Here is a 14488-nt window from a genome sequence, read left to right on the forward strand (position 1 = left end):
CATTGTATTAGTTATAAGGAGTTTACCAAGAGCGGGGAGCGGCAGTAGACCGTAGAGTAAATACCCCATGTAGGTCATGTTGTAACGTTCCCAAAGTGTTACCTGTAATAAAAGTAGCTCGACTGAAGATGAAGGGTCTGCATTATTAATGGATATTTGAAGATATCACAGATAGTTAACTTCATATCATCACTTCAAGATCAGATAAAAGGACCCTGAGCAAACAGCTCAACATTTTGGACAATGACTGGCATCCACTCCACAGCACTATGACATAGCAGGACAGCACGACCAGCTCAAGACTATGCACACTGCCACGCACAACTGACAGACTGAGAAAGTCAGTTGTCCCCAGGGCCGTACAACTCTACAATGCTTCACTAAGGGGAAGAGGAGAGAGAGACTTCTCTGCATAGTCTGTCTGCCTCTCCTCCCTCTCCACCACCTCCTATAACAACAGTTATTTACTGACTGTCCACTGGCCCACTGTTTACTGCTTACACTGTTTACACTGTTTACTGGCTATATTAGCCAATATGCACAACCTCTCCCTCCCTCCTTCCCCCAGCCTGAATTGAGGTATAACTTAATACTTGAACAATGGCTGTAACCCTATTACTTCAAACCTCTAATATTGACTGTTGATTTGTGTATATCCTACTGTCTATTTTATTCCATTATAATGCTATATATAATGCTGTCTTTTTTCAACTTTATCCTTGCACTGCTATATAGTTTTTATATTACTATGTCTATATTCCTTGCACTATTGGACTTATTTGCACTACCACCATGACACACAAACTATCGTAGAGCACCTTATCATAGAGCACCTTGCCTGCCCTGTCACTGCAAGCATCTCATGCTTATACATCCCTTAATATTTTTATTTTTATTGTCCATATTATTCATGTGTATTTTTTTTTGATATTTGTTATTTTATCATCCTGTTTATGATGTATGTGTATGTTGTGTGTGATGTCTGTAAGCTACTAGGACTAGATCGATCTGCAGCTATGCTTGCTAGGTCCCCAGGGGACTGCAGCAGCAGCCCTGGAGTGGTGTGAAAAAAAAAGGTTGCGCTTATTGCTTTAAATCAGCTTGTTTGTATGGCAAGCAGTTTTTACATTTAATGAAACCACATTCCCATCTGTAATTACATTTTAGATATCCATAATAGCATTTCTACTGGATACAATGATACTCTCACTAGTTAGAATGGTAATTAAATAACTCCACAATAACATTTTTACTGGTAGAAATTGTATTTCAAGATATCTACAACTTTGATTGTACTGGTACTACAATATATTAAAAAATATTTATAGCAGATATCCATAATTCAACTCTTCCTAGTAAAAAAGAACAATTCAGATAACCACAATGACATTCTTCCTATCTATAGTTGTCATTTCAGATATCCACAACATCATTTTTACTAAATACTGTACTAGTAAGAATGACAATGTGGATGTCTGAAATGACAATTGTAGATAGGGAGAATGTCATTGTGGATATCTGAATTGTTCTTTTAGCTATTACATGTTATAATGGCTTGCCATAGGGCAAACGTGTGCTGGGGGTTGGGAAGGAGTATTAAGGCCCTCACACACCAAGCCGACGGCTGAGAACTAGGGACAACGAAGGCTGACTGTGGCGTCGCCTCACGTCTCCCCCTGCGTCACCCTGTGTTGCCTTTGTCTCGGCCAAAAATTAGCACTGACATTGTGTGAATGTTTATCTGATGAGCAGGTAGCACCTTGGATGGCAGCCTTGGACACCAGTCTATCAATGTGTGTGAATGGTGAATGGTTCCTGTACTATGTAAATTTACTGGAACACACCGCAGAGACTACAGCCGACAGCCAGGTACCACGTACGTTCTGCGCACGTGTTATGTTGTGCTAAATCTTGCAAAATCTAGGCTAATATAACAATATCATTTTTAATACTGTCACCCAGGAAAAGCCTGTTCATTCCTTGGATGGGTTTTAATCCATACCATCTTTTTTCCAAACTTAACTAGTCGTTTTGGTGCCTTGACTTAACTTGTAACCACAACCGCAGTACTCTATTTGACATTCTAGAAGGGAAATCGGCGTTAAAAGTGTTTGCCTGAATCAACAGCGGTAGAACCGAGCAAAGCCTACGGTCCCTCTGCTTCACTCCCCGACGGGAAGACGGCAGACCCTGAGAGACGGCTACAGACTGTCCATCTCCCGGGCTATCATCTGTTTTCTCTACAAAGAAGTCTCCCTGCGGTGGGAAGCAGAGGGACTGTGCGGCCGCTGGCTAACGCTAGTTAACTGACATCCACCCACCTAAAATGCCTTTTGAACATGTTGAATCGGGCAAAAAAAAAGGCCGACAAAGGCCAACGAAGGCCGACGCATGGCGACGGTGGGGGACACACCACGAATGCTAGGGCGATGGTCGCTCTGGCCGACGGCCGCCTTGGCATGTCAGGGCTTTTACCGCGATAGAGTCTAGTAGAGGGCGCAGCCTGTGTGACGTTGAACTGTCAACTGATTGTTGAATTTTAAGTTTGTTAAACTTCAGATATTCACAGCTGAAATTGAAAGTAAAATTGTTAATAAATCAACAGATATGACAACCTGCAGCTGTATTGTGTGATGTTCTCTCCATCAGATGTGTGAGAACTGGAACTGGACCCAAACACAGTAAACAGAAGTCTCAAACTGAAAGGTGACATATTATATAGGTGTTAAAGGATGAGCCATATATCCTGATCATCCAGCTGGGCTCAGCTGCTGTGTAGAGATGGTCTGACTGGTCGCTGTTACTGGGAGGGCGAGTGGAGAGGAAAGGTTTCTAGATGAGTGAGTTCCAGAGGAGTCAGCAGGAGAGGAGCCAGTGAAGACTGGTATCAGTCCTGGAGTCTGGAGTGCTCTGATGATGTTTACTGTGTCTGTCACAGACCTCACTTCCTTCAATGGTCTCTAACAGAGTAGCAGTGGATGTGGACTGACCTGCTCTCCTCTGACACTCTGATCCACCTCCACACCTGCAGCTCCACATTCACTCTGCCTCTTTATCCTGGGTTTAGGTTGGGGTCTAGTTCCTCAGTGTCTCTGCGTCCTCTCTGCAGGTCTGAGAGTCTCTCCTGTGGACAGAAACACTGACTGAAGATCAGCTGCTGAAGCAAAAGTTCAGTCTGTTCTCCATTACACACATTCTGCACTGTCGAGCACATCTGTCTCAGACTCTAACACAAATCAGTTGTATGTCTGATTTCACCTTTTTTTAATTCAATTATCACCATTTTAACTGTTTAATACTTTATGATTTCTGTCTTCAAGTGACTCGCTTCACTTGAGTTTCAAAACATTCAACATCATCAGATAAAGTTCTGACAAATTTTATTTTAACCATTTAGTTTAATGATTGTTTTATAACACCACAAGATTTAGCTTCTTCATGTGTAGATTCAAAAGGCTCCAAGTGAAATAGCTGGCAACCGTGAACTTTCAGCCTAGTAGAGTTTTTCCTTTAAGGAACTCCAGCTTCTCATTTGTTTTAACTTTTAGCAGATAAAGTGAAGAAGGCCATAGAACTGTCTGAACCGTGTCTCCTTCTGCCTCCTGAGATAAAACTGTTATTTAGGCTAATGAAAAGAACAGGAGCAGAGGGGAAGGTGATCAACTTTGGCCATGCTAGAAGATACATTTAGAGGGGTGGCTTAACAGAGGTTTTCACTATATGATGTGTGGATGTTTAGACTTTAGGTTAGAAAGACATTTTCAGTTGTGCTGCGTGTGCCTTTGAAACTGTGTTTTCTCCATTTGCAAATGTAAATAAATACTCAAAGACCAAACTTTGGTTTAATTCTCAAACGGTCATTATTCGTTTTCATTTTGATCATTGATATTTCTAAATGCTGCTGCTTCATAGGAAAACTTCCACAACAGTTCACATGGTGTGTCTCAAATCGCGCACTTCTGTACTTATACTAACTATTTGAGTACACTCAAAATTTAACTCGTCGAAGTGTGGTAAATGCAGTGCACTACAAGTACCCGGATGGTGCACTCATAACGGTGAAAAAGTTGAGTGTGGATCGATGGACACTTTCCACACTCAACTGTCGCCATCTTGGCTACGTAGCGGAAGGGGCGGAGCTAACAAAAGGTGAAAAACTTTCGATAATGGCGGCCGAATACGCGACAGCGAGACCCAAATGTAAGTTCAACATTAGTCTTTTGCTATACTTGTTTAACATATACGCAACCTGTTTATGTATGTGTGGTGAATTTTGCAGTCAGTGATGATTTTTTTACCGCGAATTATAACGTTTATTTGCATCGTAATTTGACGTGCTATCAAGCTAGGTTTAGCTAACCTTAGCTAGCTAACAGCGGCGAAGTTACTGGTACTTCTAGCTATACTCTTTGGTTTAACCACTGGCAAATAAGTTATAACCTAGCTAACGTTACATGTGTTGTGGTATACGGTTCTTTGTTTTAAACTATCGTCCTCACTGTAGACGATTTTAGCGTTAGATGTGTGATCTGATAAATATACATTAAGCTGCCAACGTTAGTAGTAATGTTACAGTACGTTAATGTATGCTATGTTATATCGTATTAACAGAGCTGTTTCTGTCCTGATCTGACTTATATAATCGTTAGGGACACGGACAATGCTGCCAACTTGAGGGAAGTCCTCCTCTGCTGGAAGGAGAACGACCTGGGGGAGGAGAGTGAGGATTTCCCTGCTGGTCTTGTGGACAGCACTGTGCACTGTCAGGGTGCAAAGGCTCTGGCTAAACCACGATCAGATGTACCGCTGGCGAGCCAAAAGAGGAAGACAAGGGCCTCGAAGACGGGTCCCACGCCGTGCCGAGGATGTACCGTTAAAGGATCCCCCTGGAGAGTCTGAAGTCCACCCTCGTATCACTTTCCCATCAAAATACAGGGCCAGCAATGAATAGAACAATAGGATCTATTTAAATGTCTACTGGGTTGCCTCTGCTTTCACTCTTGTATTTTCACTGTAATTAATAGCTATTGCAATAAACACCCTTTATATAAACATATATGACTATTTTCTATGTTAACGTTATATGTCAGTTGGACACCATTTTAATTGCTCCAATTTTGCTAAATAACTCAAAATGGCCATCTGTGGTTATTTTTTTTTTTTTACAATGAATTAAGAGCAGAAGCATGAATATCATCATACCTGGATGTTTACGGTTGCATAAAATAAAGTGCAAAAACAAGCAACAATAAAAACAATCATTCATTTTGATGAACAAGGCAGAAATGTATGGTGACAACAGGTGGTGGGAATGCTCTGCCCTGGGTATAATTCACAACTTCACAGAAGAAGAAGGAGGAGGACTGAGATGTTTTGATCGTCACTTCCTGTAAGTACAAAAGGCAGTGCGCGATTTGAGACAATACTCCCCCGTCAAATTTTACGCACTATGCAAGTAAGTACATAGTGTACGAAGTGCACTTCCCTTAGTGCACTTCGGGAAGTGCGCGATTTGAGACACACTATTAGACATAAAGAAAAATGTGTACTATGATGTAGACCTGTTAGAGTCGTGATTCCCTCGGATCTTTAACCCGAGTCTTTAAATTGACTCACGAATCGCGAGTCTCTAGTATCATTGAGTTCAGTTGAGTCCTACTACAATTCAATCTAACATGATAACAGCGCCACACACAAACCTCTTGCAACATTAGCTACTACTAGCCCTAGCCATCTTAGCTGCCAAAAACTTTATAGCTTACAATTTCGTAGGCAAATAAAAACTCCACAAGTCAACTCAAGCGATTGAGTGAGCAGAAAGAGGCAGTCCCACTCCCAACCAGACCCGCAGACTCAGAGCTGGAAGCTTGCAGACCATGGGATTCACTCGAGAACTCACGAGCCCTCGATGACTCGTGAGTTGTTGGTGATTCATGAGTTCTCGCGGGAGTCAGTAAATCCCGCGAATCAGCCGAATCAGCCGGCTACGTTGTCATGAGTGGATCTGATTCAGACAAGCGAGCATAGCGAGCGAGTGAGGTCTCTCCTTGAGCTCAGGGTAAAGCAAATCCACAACAAAAGCCATTCTTTCACTGAAATAACATACAATGTTCTGCACGTAGCCTAGCTAGGCCTACTGTAGGTCTGGTGTATAAATGTAGTATGTTAAATGCAATGAGGTTGAGCAGACAGTCCGAAACATTACAAGCTCGCCTCGGCTCGGCTCGAGGACAACTCACGAGTTGTCGACAACTCGCGAGCCCTCGATGACTCATGAGTTGTTGACATAGACTGTATACAGTGGTGTAGTCCAGGGTATACGCTGGTATACGGCGTATACCTACTTATTTTTCAGTCAGCATTGCGTATACCCACTTCTAAATCCCCCCTGATGCGCACCAGTCAGTAATATCTGTGAGCCAGATTGCCCATTTTTTCCTCAAGGATAGTGAAGCCATGACCCACCCTCCTCTGCCTCTAATTGGCTGGTACTCGCTGCTTTCACTGATGAGATTGGTTAACTTTAGGCATGAGGACTGATGAGCCAATCAGAGGCAGAGTAGGGCGGGTCATGCCGAGGAAAATATCGCTAATACCTCAGGTGCCAGTGAAAAAAAACCAAAAAAAAAACCTCAGGTGCCGGTGCCACTTGACTACGATAACGGCAGCAGACCAAACAACAGATGAAGAAACAACTCAAGCGGCGGTGTGCCACCCCAGTTGATGGAAGACATAATTCTGAGGTAAGTTTTAAGGTGGTTTCCAAATGAATAATTATTTTAAACTACTGGCAAATTGCCAGTGGCAATATGACTGCACATTTAGAGGAGAAGAGATTTTGCCACCAATAGTTAGTGCGAGTCGGCTAACGTTATGAAGCTAGCTACGTAGTTTGGGATAATGTGGGGAAACCGGGGCATTGTTGGTTTTCAGTAAGTGTTTAATCAACCCAGTTCATAAGAATTTCATACCAGACTGATGAAACTGATTATCTCAGTGTCTATGAAGCTTGTTTATTATTGTAAAGGTCTAAATTATAACGTTAGCCAAGTTACTTAGCCCTAAATTATAACATTAGCCAAGTTACTTAGCCCTAAATTATAACATTAGCCAAGTTACTTAGCCCTAACTAACCTATATGATCTAGTTTAATTTTATAGTAGCTAGGCTGGTAGTTGATTTTTAAGTAAGTTAAAACACAAGAATGGGGACAAATAGTTTAAGATTCAGCCTAAAACAATATTGAGGTCTAATCAGGCTGTCTTATTTTGTATAGGGACCGATAACAATGAAAAGGAAGGGAGATATTGCTGACTTTTTTGTAAAGAGGCACAAATCAGTCAGTGTGAGCATAGACAAGGACCCAGTCTACCACCACCAGGTCCGAACATACAGGCAGTAAATTGCATCTCCAGTTTAATGAAAAGTGAAGCCTTACACTGTAACAAAAGGTGATTTTGACAGATTAAGCCTCATTTTGAATGTTGATTTAGCTTGTAAAAGTAGATGAATTTCTGTGTGATGTTATTTATTTTATTGCAGTTATATTTATTTTGTCTGTATCCATGTTTGTTTGTTTTTTACAATGCTACTGTTATATAACATTTTGTACATTTTGTGTTAAATTTGTTGTTTTTTGTTAAATAAACTCTCCCAAGTATTTCACTCACTAATCTCCTGTATGCTTCAGCTTTACTTGCTGAAAATATTTCCACTTGGTTATGCAGATGGTTAATGTAAAAAACCTATGGGTCTTGCGATCGTGACTATTGTGATGACATTGTGTGTGTGTGTGTGTGTGTGTGTGTGTGTGTGTGTGTGTGTGGGGGTGTGTGTGTGTGTGTGTGTGTGTGTGTGTGTGTGTGTGTGTGTGTGTGTGTGAAGGACCATACACACGCACAACTGTGGATACAGGAGTAGTTACATTGTTTGTTTATGCTTCGCAGGATGTCTGGTCTGTAGCAGTGTGAACTCCATTGGGATCGACAAGGAGCAAGGTGTATCGCTCTCAAGAGAATGGATGAACTTTGAAATTCAAGTGTCTGGCCAGGGAAGTAGAACAACAAGTTTGTCAGTCTTGAGAAATAAGGTGAGGAAACATGCGTTGTCCAAGGCCCACACTCAGGCTGTGAAGGTGGCAGAGCAACAGAAAGAAGCTGCCATTGAGAATGCAGTGGAGACTATGACTGAGTCCTACATGAAGGAAACTGAAGCTGTGTTTCGAACAGCCTACCATCTGGCCAAAAAGAACTGACCCTTTTCTGACCATGAGAGCCTCATTGAGCTGCAGGAACTGAATGGTGTAAAAATGGGCTCAATACTTCATTCACGTTACGTGCGCAACACAAATAATACAACATGTTGCTAGTGAGATGCAGAGCAAAATCATCAGTAGCATTATAGCATCATCCAGTAAGTTAGCTGTCCTAATTGACGAGGCATCTTCTTTAAGTCACAAAGCTGTCATGACAGTTTCTATTAAAGCATCAATTCAAGAAGAAAGCCCTGAGTTCATATTCCTGGAACTTGTTGAACTGGAAAATCAGAGCGCAGATGGCATAGTACAGGCGTTACTCACCTGTTTAACTAATGCTGGCTTTACAGAAGAGTGGCTTCATGAAAACTGGGTAACATTTGTATCTGATGGAGCCAGTGTCATGCTAGGAAAGAAGTCAGGAGTAGCAACCAGACTGACTTTGAGATTCCCAAAGCTTTTTGTATGGCACTGCATGAACCATAGACTTGAACTTGCTGTGTCAGATGCAGTTGATGAGGTAAACTCTGTCAATCACTTTAAAACTTTTATCCAGAAGCTATACTCTCTGTATAGTATGTCAAACAAAAATGAACGTGAACTTGTAAATGCAGCAGCTGAAGTAGGCTCACAACTTCTTCGCATTGGCAGAATCTTGGATGTACGCTGGGTGGCCAGTAGCTTTCGGACTCTTCGTGCTGTTTGGACATCCCTGGGAGCTCTTGTGCAGCACTTTAAAAATGCTTGCAGTGATGAGATGAGGTCCACCAAAGAGAGGCAGATGTACAGAGGTTTGTTAGACCCGTGTTCAAAGTCCAGAATTCATTTGTGACCTTGGCCTCATGTACGACACTCTCCATGAACTAAGTCTCCTGTCACAGGAGCTTCAGTCTTGTTCTATAACTCTCCTCAGAGCAGGGCATCTGCTGAAACGCTCAGTCAGAGTGATCCAGTCATTCAAAGAGAGTCCAGGTGAGAAATATAGTGAGGCTTTAGAAGCTAAACAGACTGGGGAGTATCGGTCTATAGCCCTGAAAACAAATGCAAAGCTGAAGTCTATCAATCCAGGCCAGTTCTTACAAAGCCTTGTGAACAATCTGGAGAAACGCTTGTCTTTTGAAGATGAGACCATCATGGACCTCAGCATCCTTGATCAGAGTAAGTGGCCATCAAAGCCCAGCATCCGCCATGGTGAAGAACAAGTTAAGCGACTGTGCAAGCGATTTAACTTGTGCACAGACCAAGCACTGAATGGGATGCGGGACCTACTGGAAGAGCCCAGTAGTGAGCCCAAGGACCTAAAACCACTTATGAACTGTATGAAAACATTCCCTGTCAGTACAGCAGAGTGTGAGAGGAATTTTAGCCTTATGAACAATATAAGCTCAGACGAGGGCTGTCCTTCTGATCTCAAACATATCAAACTTGATGATGATTAATATCAACGGCCCACCAACTTCCAAGTTTGATCCTAGAAAATATACAAGGACCTGGTTGAAGAGCCATCGTGCTGCCTCTTCTGTGCGTTCTAGACAGTGCAGTGTGAAAGCTCCTGCAGAAAGCAAATTTGTCTGGAATATACTGTAGTATGGGCAAAGGTCAGAAACCCAGTGCTGGGTTGAGAGAGTATATCACTGTTGATGTGTTGTTAATGCATATATTTTTGTTAATTGTTAACTAAATATTGTTGTAACATATTTTGTTGAATGATTTACCGGTAAATAAACGAGTTCAAAACAAAGCATTAATTCAAAAAATGATGATATTCAATATTTGTAGCGATATTTATATATATCTAACGAAGTATTCTATATAAATAGTGTTCAGCTATTGAAAACCAAATAATTTCAATTTTATGACAGTGCACTTTTAAGTTTATCTGATTGGTTTTGATGTTTGGAAGAGAATGATTTGTGTGTTTTATTTAAGATGAAATATGAACAAGGATGCATTGTCAACTTCAGATTTGAAGTATTTTATTTAAATAAATGTGCAAAAAATAATCGAAACACCATGTTTGCCTCATGATAAATACATTTTACATTCATCCAGGCTGCTTGTGTGACCAGTAGTAACTACAAACTGCTCCTAATCAAGTCATGATCATTTTATAATAGTGAGCAAGTAGAAATGACAGATTTTTGGGTAAACTAAATCATAGTCTTACATGTCACTGTTTCTAAAACAGGGCTTTTTTCTGGACTACTTAAAAAAAAAAAAAAAAAAAAAACGGTGAAAACTGAGAGTATACCCACTTCTCCAGGGACCACTACACCACTGACTGTATAATATTAATGGACAGAGCATGTGTGACGTCACCCACTGGTTTGTGGACATCTGATATGAGTCGTCGAGTTTGCGTTTATGGGCGCAGCCATCCTGGTTGCGGATGTGAAATTTTTAGACGAGAGGAAGGAGTGAGGGAGGAGCCGTAGACTGTTGGGCGGTATCTGACTGTTTTTTTTTTTTTTTTAGTTAGCAACGCTGCTTACACCCTTCGTTACCTTACACACGTTCACTGGCAATCTGGACGTAACCACTGCTGAAAGCTAGCATACATAATTTGAGGTAAGATTGAGCTTCGCTAGGTTTTTCGCTAGGCCGCAGCAACATCGCCACCCGGCCAAGACGGGCATTTATTACTTTGCTGCATCCCGGACAGCTCCCGCTGGCGTGCGCCAAGCAAATCCGCCGTCATAATAGCAATCCGCCATAGAACAAGCGCGCCTGCTCTTAAAGGGAATGTGAGATGACGCTCTGATTGGTTATTTTCACGTTACCACACCTAGCTACTTCAGACCAACCCATTTTAAATTTGCATCGGGCGCAAGACTCATTTATCCCACCAGTATAATAGCAGCAGCGCCCAAGATCCGCCCACAAAGCTACTTGCGTTTCACGTTTGATACTTCAGTTTCAGATCGTTAAAATAGGGCCCTTTGAGTCCATTATATAGGGTATAATATTTCTGCGTAGGACACTTACTAAAAGTGTACGTACCGACAAAAGCCCAAAATGTTGTACGGCAAAAAAAATCAGATTTATAAAACAGTGCGTACGCACGTCTGTATTAAGCAATGTTCCCTTTATATATCACAGATTACCCACAAGTGTGCGTACCTGAATCAGCCTCTTATCCCGCCCTGTACACGCCCATTTTTAACCATAAATAGTCAATGCAAAGCACCTCATGAATCCTGATCAGTATGTTAGTGACCCTGGCAGTTGTTCTTTTGTTACGCCGAAAGAGCAAAAAACTTCTCAGACGCTGGTGAATTGCTGCAAATTGAATTATAATTTTGGCCAATTTTCGCATAGTGTAGGGAAACCTGATCTATAGACTACCTATATTAAAGGTCCCATGGCATGAAAATTTCACTTTATGAGGTTTTTTAACATTACAGATTTTCTCCATTGGTTTGGCTCATTTCTTGAAACAGAAATGACATTCTCAAAACAACATGGACAAATCTCCAAACCACTTGGCAATTGTTCACAACAGAATTGAATTTCTCATTCACTTCGTCAAATTGCAAATGTCTTAGTACATCTTCGCAAATGATTAAGTACAGGTAGCCTACATTTAGCACAATTTCCAAGTGAATAGATCTTGTTGATCTAAACTGATTGTTAATTCTCATTTTAATGGTTGTTCTCTCCAAAACGTGTCAGAGTCATTTCATTGTATAAGTCATCACATGCACAATAGTCTGTTCAATTGTCAAAATTAGTCAAGAACATAATACCATTAATACCACATATGAATCCCTTGGAACATTTGATAAATTGATTACTGCAATTGACAGTCAGGTGAAACTAGAACTTGACTAACGAAGGACACATCTCAGATGACCAATCAAACAGTATGTTTAGTTACCTGACAGGTGCTATCCATGATTGTGAATGCTGTCAAACATGTATATATAGAGCTTGACCATGCAGGACCAGTACAATTTCTGAACATGGAGGCACCTGGCCAAGTAAATGAACAAGGGCAACTGCCTGCTCGAGGAAGAGGAAGAGGAAGAAGAAGAGGAGGAGGAGTAAGGCTGCATGGTGGTGGAATAGGGGGAGGAGGCCGAGGAGCACAAAGACACCATGCTGTCCCGGATGAAATTCGGGCCACAACTATAAACCATGTCATCAACCATGGCCTCACAATGGTGGAGGCAGGTCGCCGAGTGCAGCCTAATGTGCCTCGCTCTACAGTCTCCTCCATCATCCAAACCTTTCACAGGGAAAACAGGTATGTAGTCAGTCAATGACCATACAATCCTGTTACAGAGATTGGAACACTTAGCTGGCATTAAAGGAATCGCTCTAAGCTGGTTTAAGTCCTATTTCTCCAATCAATCTCAATTTGTTAATGTTAATGATAAATCCTCCAAGTACGCTAAAGTTAGCCATGGCGTTCCACAAGGCTCAGTGCTTGGACCAATTCTATTCTCCTTATATATGCTTCCTCTTGGTAATATTATTAGGAAACACTCAATTAACTTTCACTGTTATGCGGATGACACCCAATTATACTTGTCAATTAAACCAGATGAAACCAGACAGTTAGCTAAACTTCAAACGTGCATTAAAGGTATAAAATCCTGGATGACCTATAATTTTCTGATGTTAAACTCTAACAAAACTGCCCTAAACACCTTCGAACCTCATTATTAATGTGACTACTATCGCCACTGTTCATCACACCCCCAACCGGCTCGTCAGACACCGCCTACCAAGAGCCTGGGTCTGTCCGAGGTTTCTTCCCAAGAGGGAGTTTTTCCTCGCCACTGTCGCACTGCTTGCTCTTGAGGGAATTACTGGAATTGTTGGAATTGTTGGGGCTTTGTAAATTATAGAGTGTGGTCTAGACCTACTCTATCTGTAAAGTGTCTCGAGATAACTTATGTTATGATTTGATACTATAAATAAAATTGAATTGAAATTGAATTGAATTATCTAAAGATCCCGGATGTTGGAATCTGTGAATATCTTTCTAACTTTGCTCACCTTTATGAAACCGCGGGCACGGATTATGAATCCGTACGTACAGTTTATGAAACCGAGGGAATAGATTTTTATTCTGTGCGCACGGTTTAGTTTTTTTTTCTCAGCTGACCCCAGGGGGGCTCTGTAGATATCAGATTTGTGTTGTCATAAACTTTTATATTCAATTAAAGACACGTGAGGCTCATCCATTTATTCTTTTATTGATCTAAGTCACATGTGTCAAACTCAAGGCCTGCGGGCCAAATCCGGCCCGTTGTAGATTTAGATCCGGCCCGTATATCAATTTGGGTTCACAATAAATTTTGGCCCTCCTAGTTGTGCACCAAACCAAAAACACAGGAAAGTGTTTTTTAAACTGCAATTACCTGACATTCAAAGCAGAATATGGCAGATTTGCTGACTCTGAGACTCAGAAATTCCCCCAGAAGCAGAGAGAGAAAAAAATGTATCATTGTTTTGCTTGATTTGCTAAATTCTATGGCTAAGGAACTCTTTTGATGTCTTTTGTAGGGTTCATGTCAATAAAAATGTGACAAAAATGTCGGAAAAAGCAACACATTTACAAAAAGGTGACACGTCTGAGAAAGCCACAAAAAAGTCTGAACAAAAACAACAAAAATTAGGAAAAAAGCTACCAAAATGTTTTTTTTAAAAAGTGACATGCAGTAACAAAAGCACATCAATAAACTCTCCATGTCTGGCCCTCGGTGGGATTCTCTCTTTCTAGTGTGGCCTTCTGGGAAAATGAGTTTGACACCCCTGAAGTGAAGATTGACCTGAAGTAGGCTACACATTTGCTGCTGTGTCTAGTGCACACTATGCTTGATGTTCATTATTCATGTTAAATGCTCCTTCCTGAACACACTTTCTTCCCCATTTTCCTTTGAATTTTGTAAGTGCTTCTGCCACAGTTCCTTCGATATCTGTTTAATAATGCTAGAACGTTGGTTTGGCATTGCAAATCAATGTAAATATTTGCAACTTTATCTTCAATCGTATTTGCTTTGATACCAATATGTGCTGTTACACCCCGCCCCCTCCCCTTACACCACCCCCTCCCCCACACACACACACACACACACACATACACACACACACACACACACACACACACACACACACAAAACTGTCCTTGGTCACGTGCAGCTTTCACCTTTAACGTCAACTCAACCAAACTACAACTTGTCGTCAAACTCTTCTTTGAATCGGATTTGTCAAATGGAAGAGGTG

The sequence above is a fragment of the Perca fluviatilis genome, chromosome 14, assembly GCF_010015445.1.
Source record: "Perca fluviatilis chromosome 14, GENO_Pfluv_1.0, whole genome shotgun sequence".
Taxonomy (NCBI): Eukaryota; Metazoa; Chordata; class Actinopteri; order Perciformes; family Percidae; genus Perca; species Perca fluviatilis.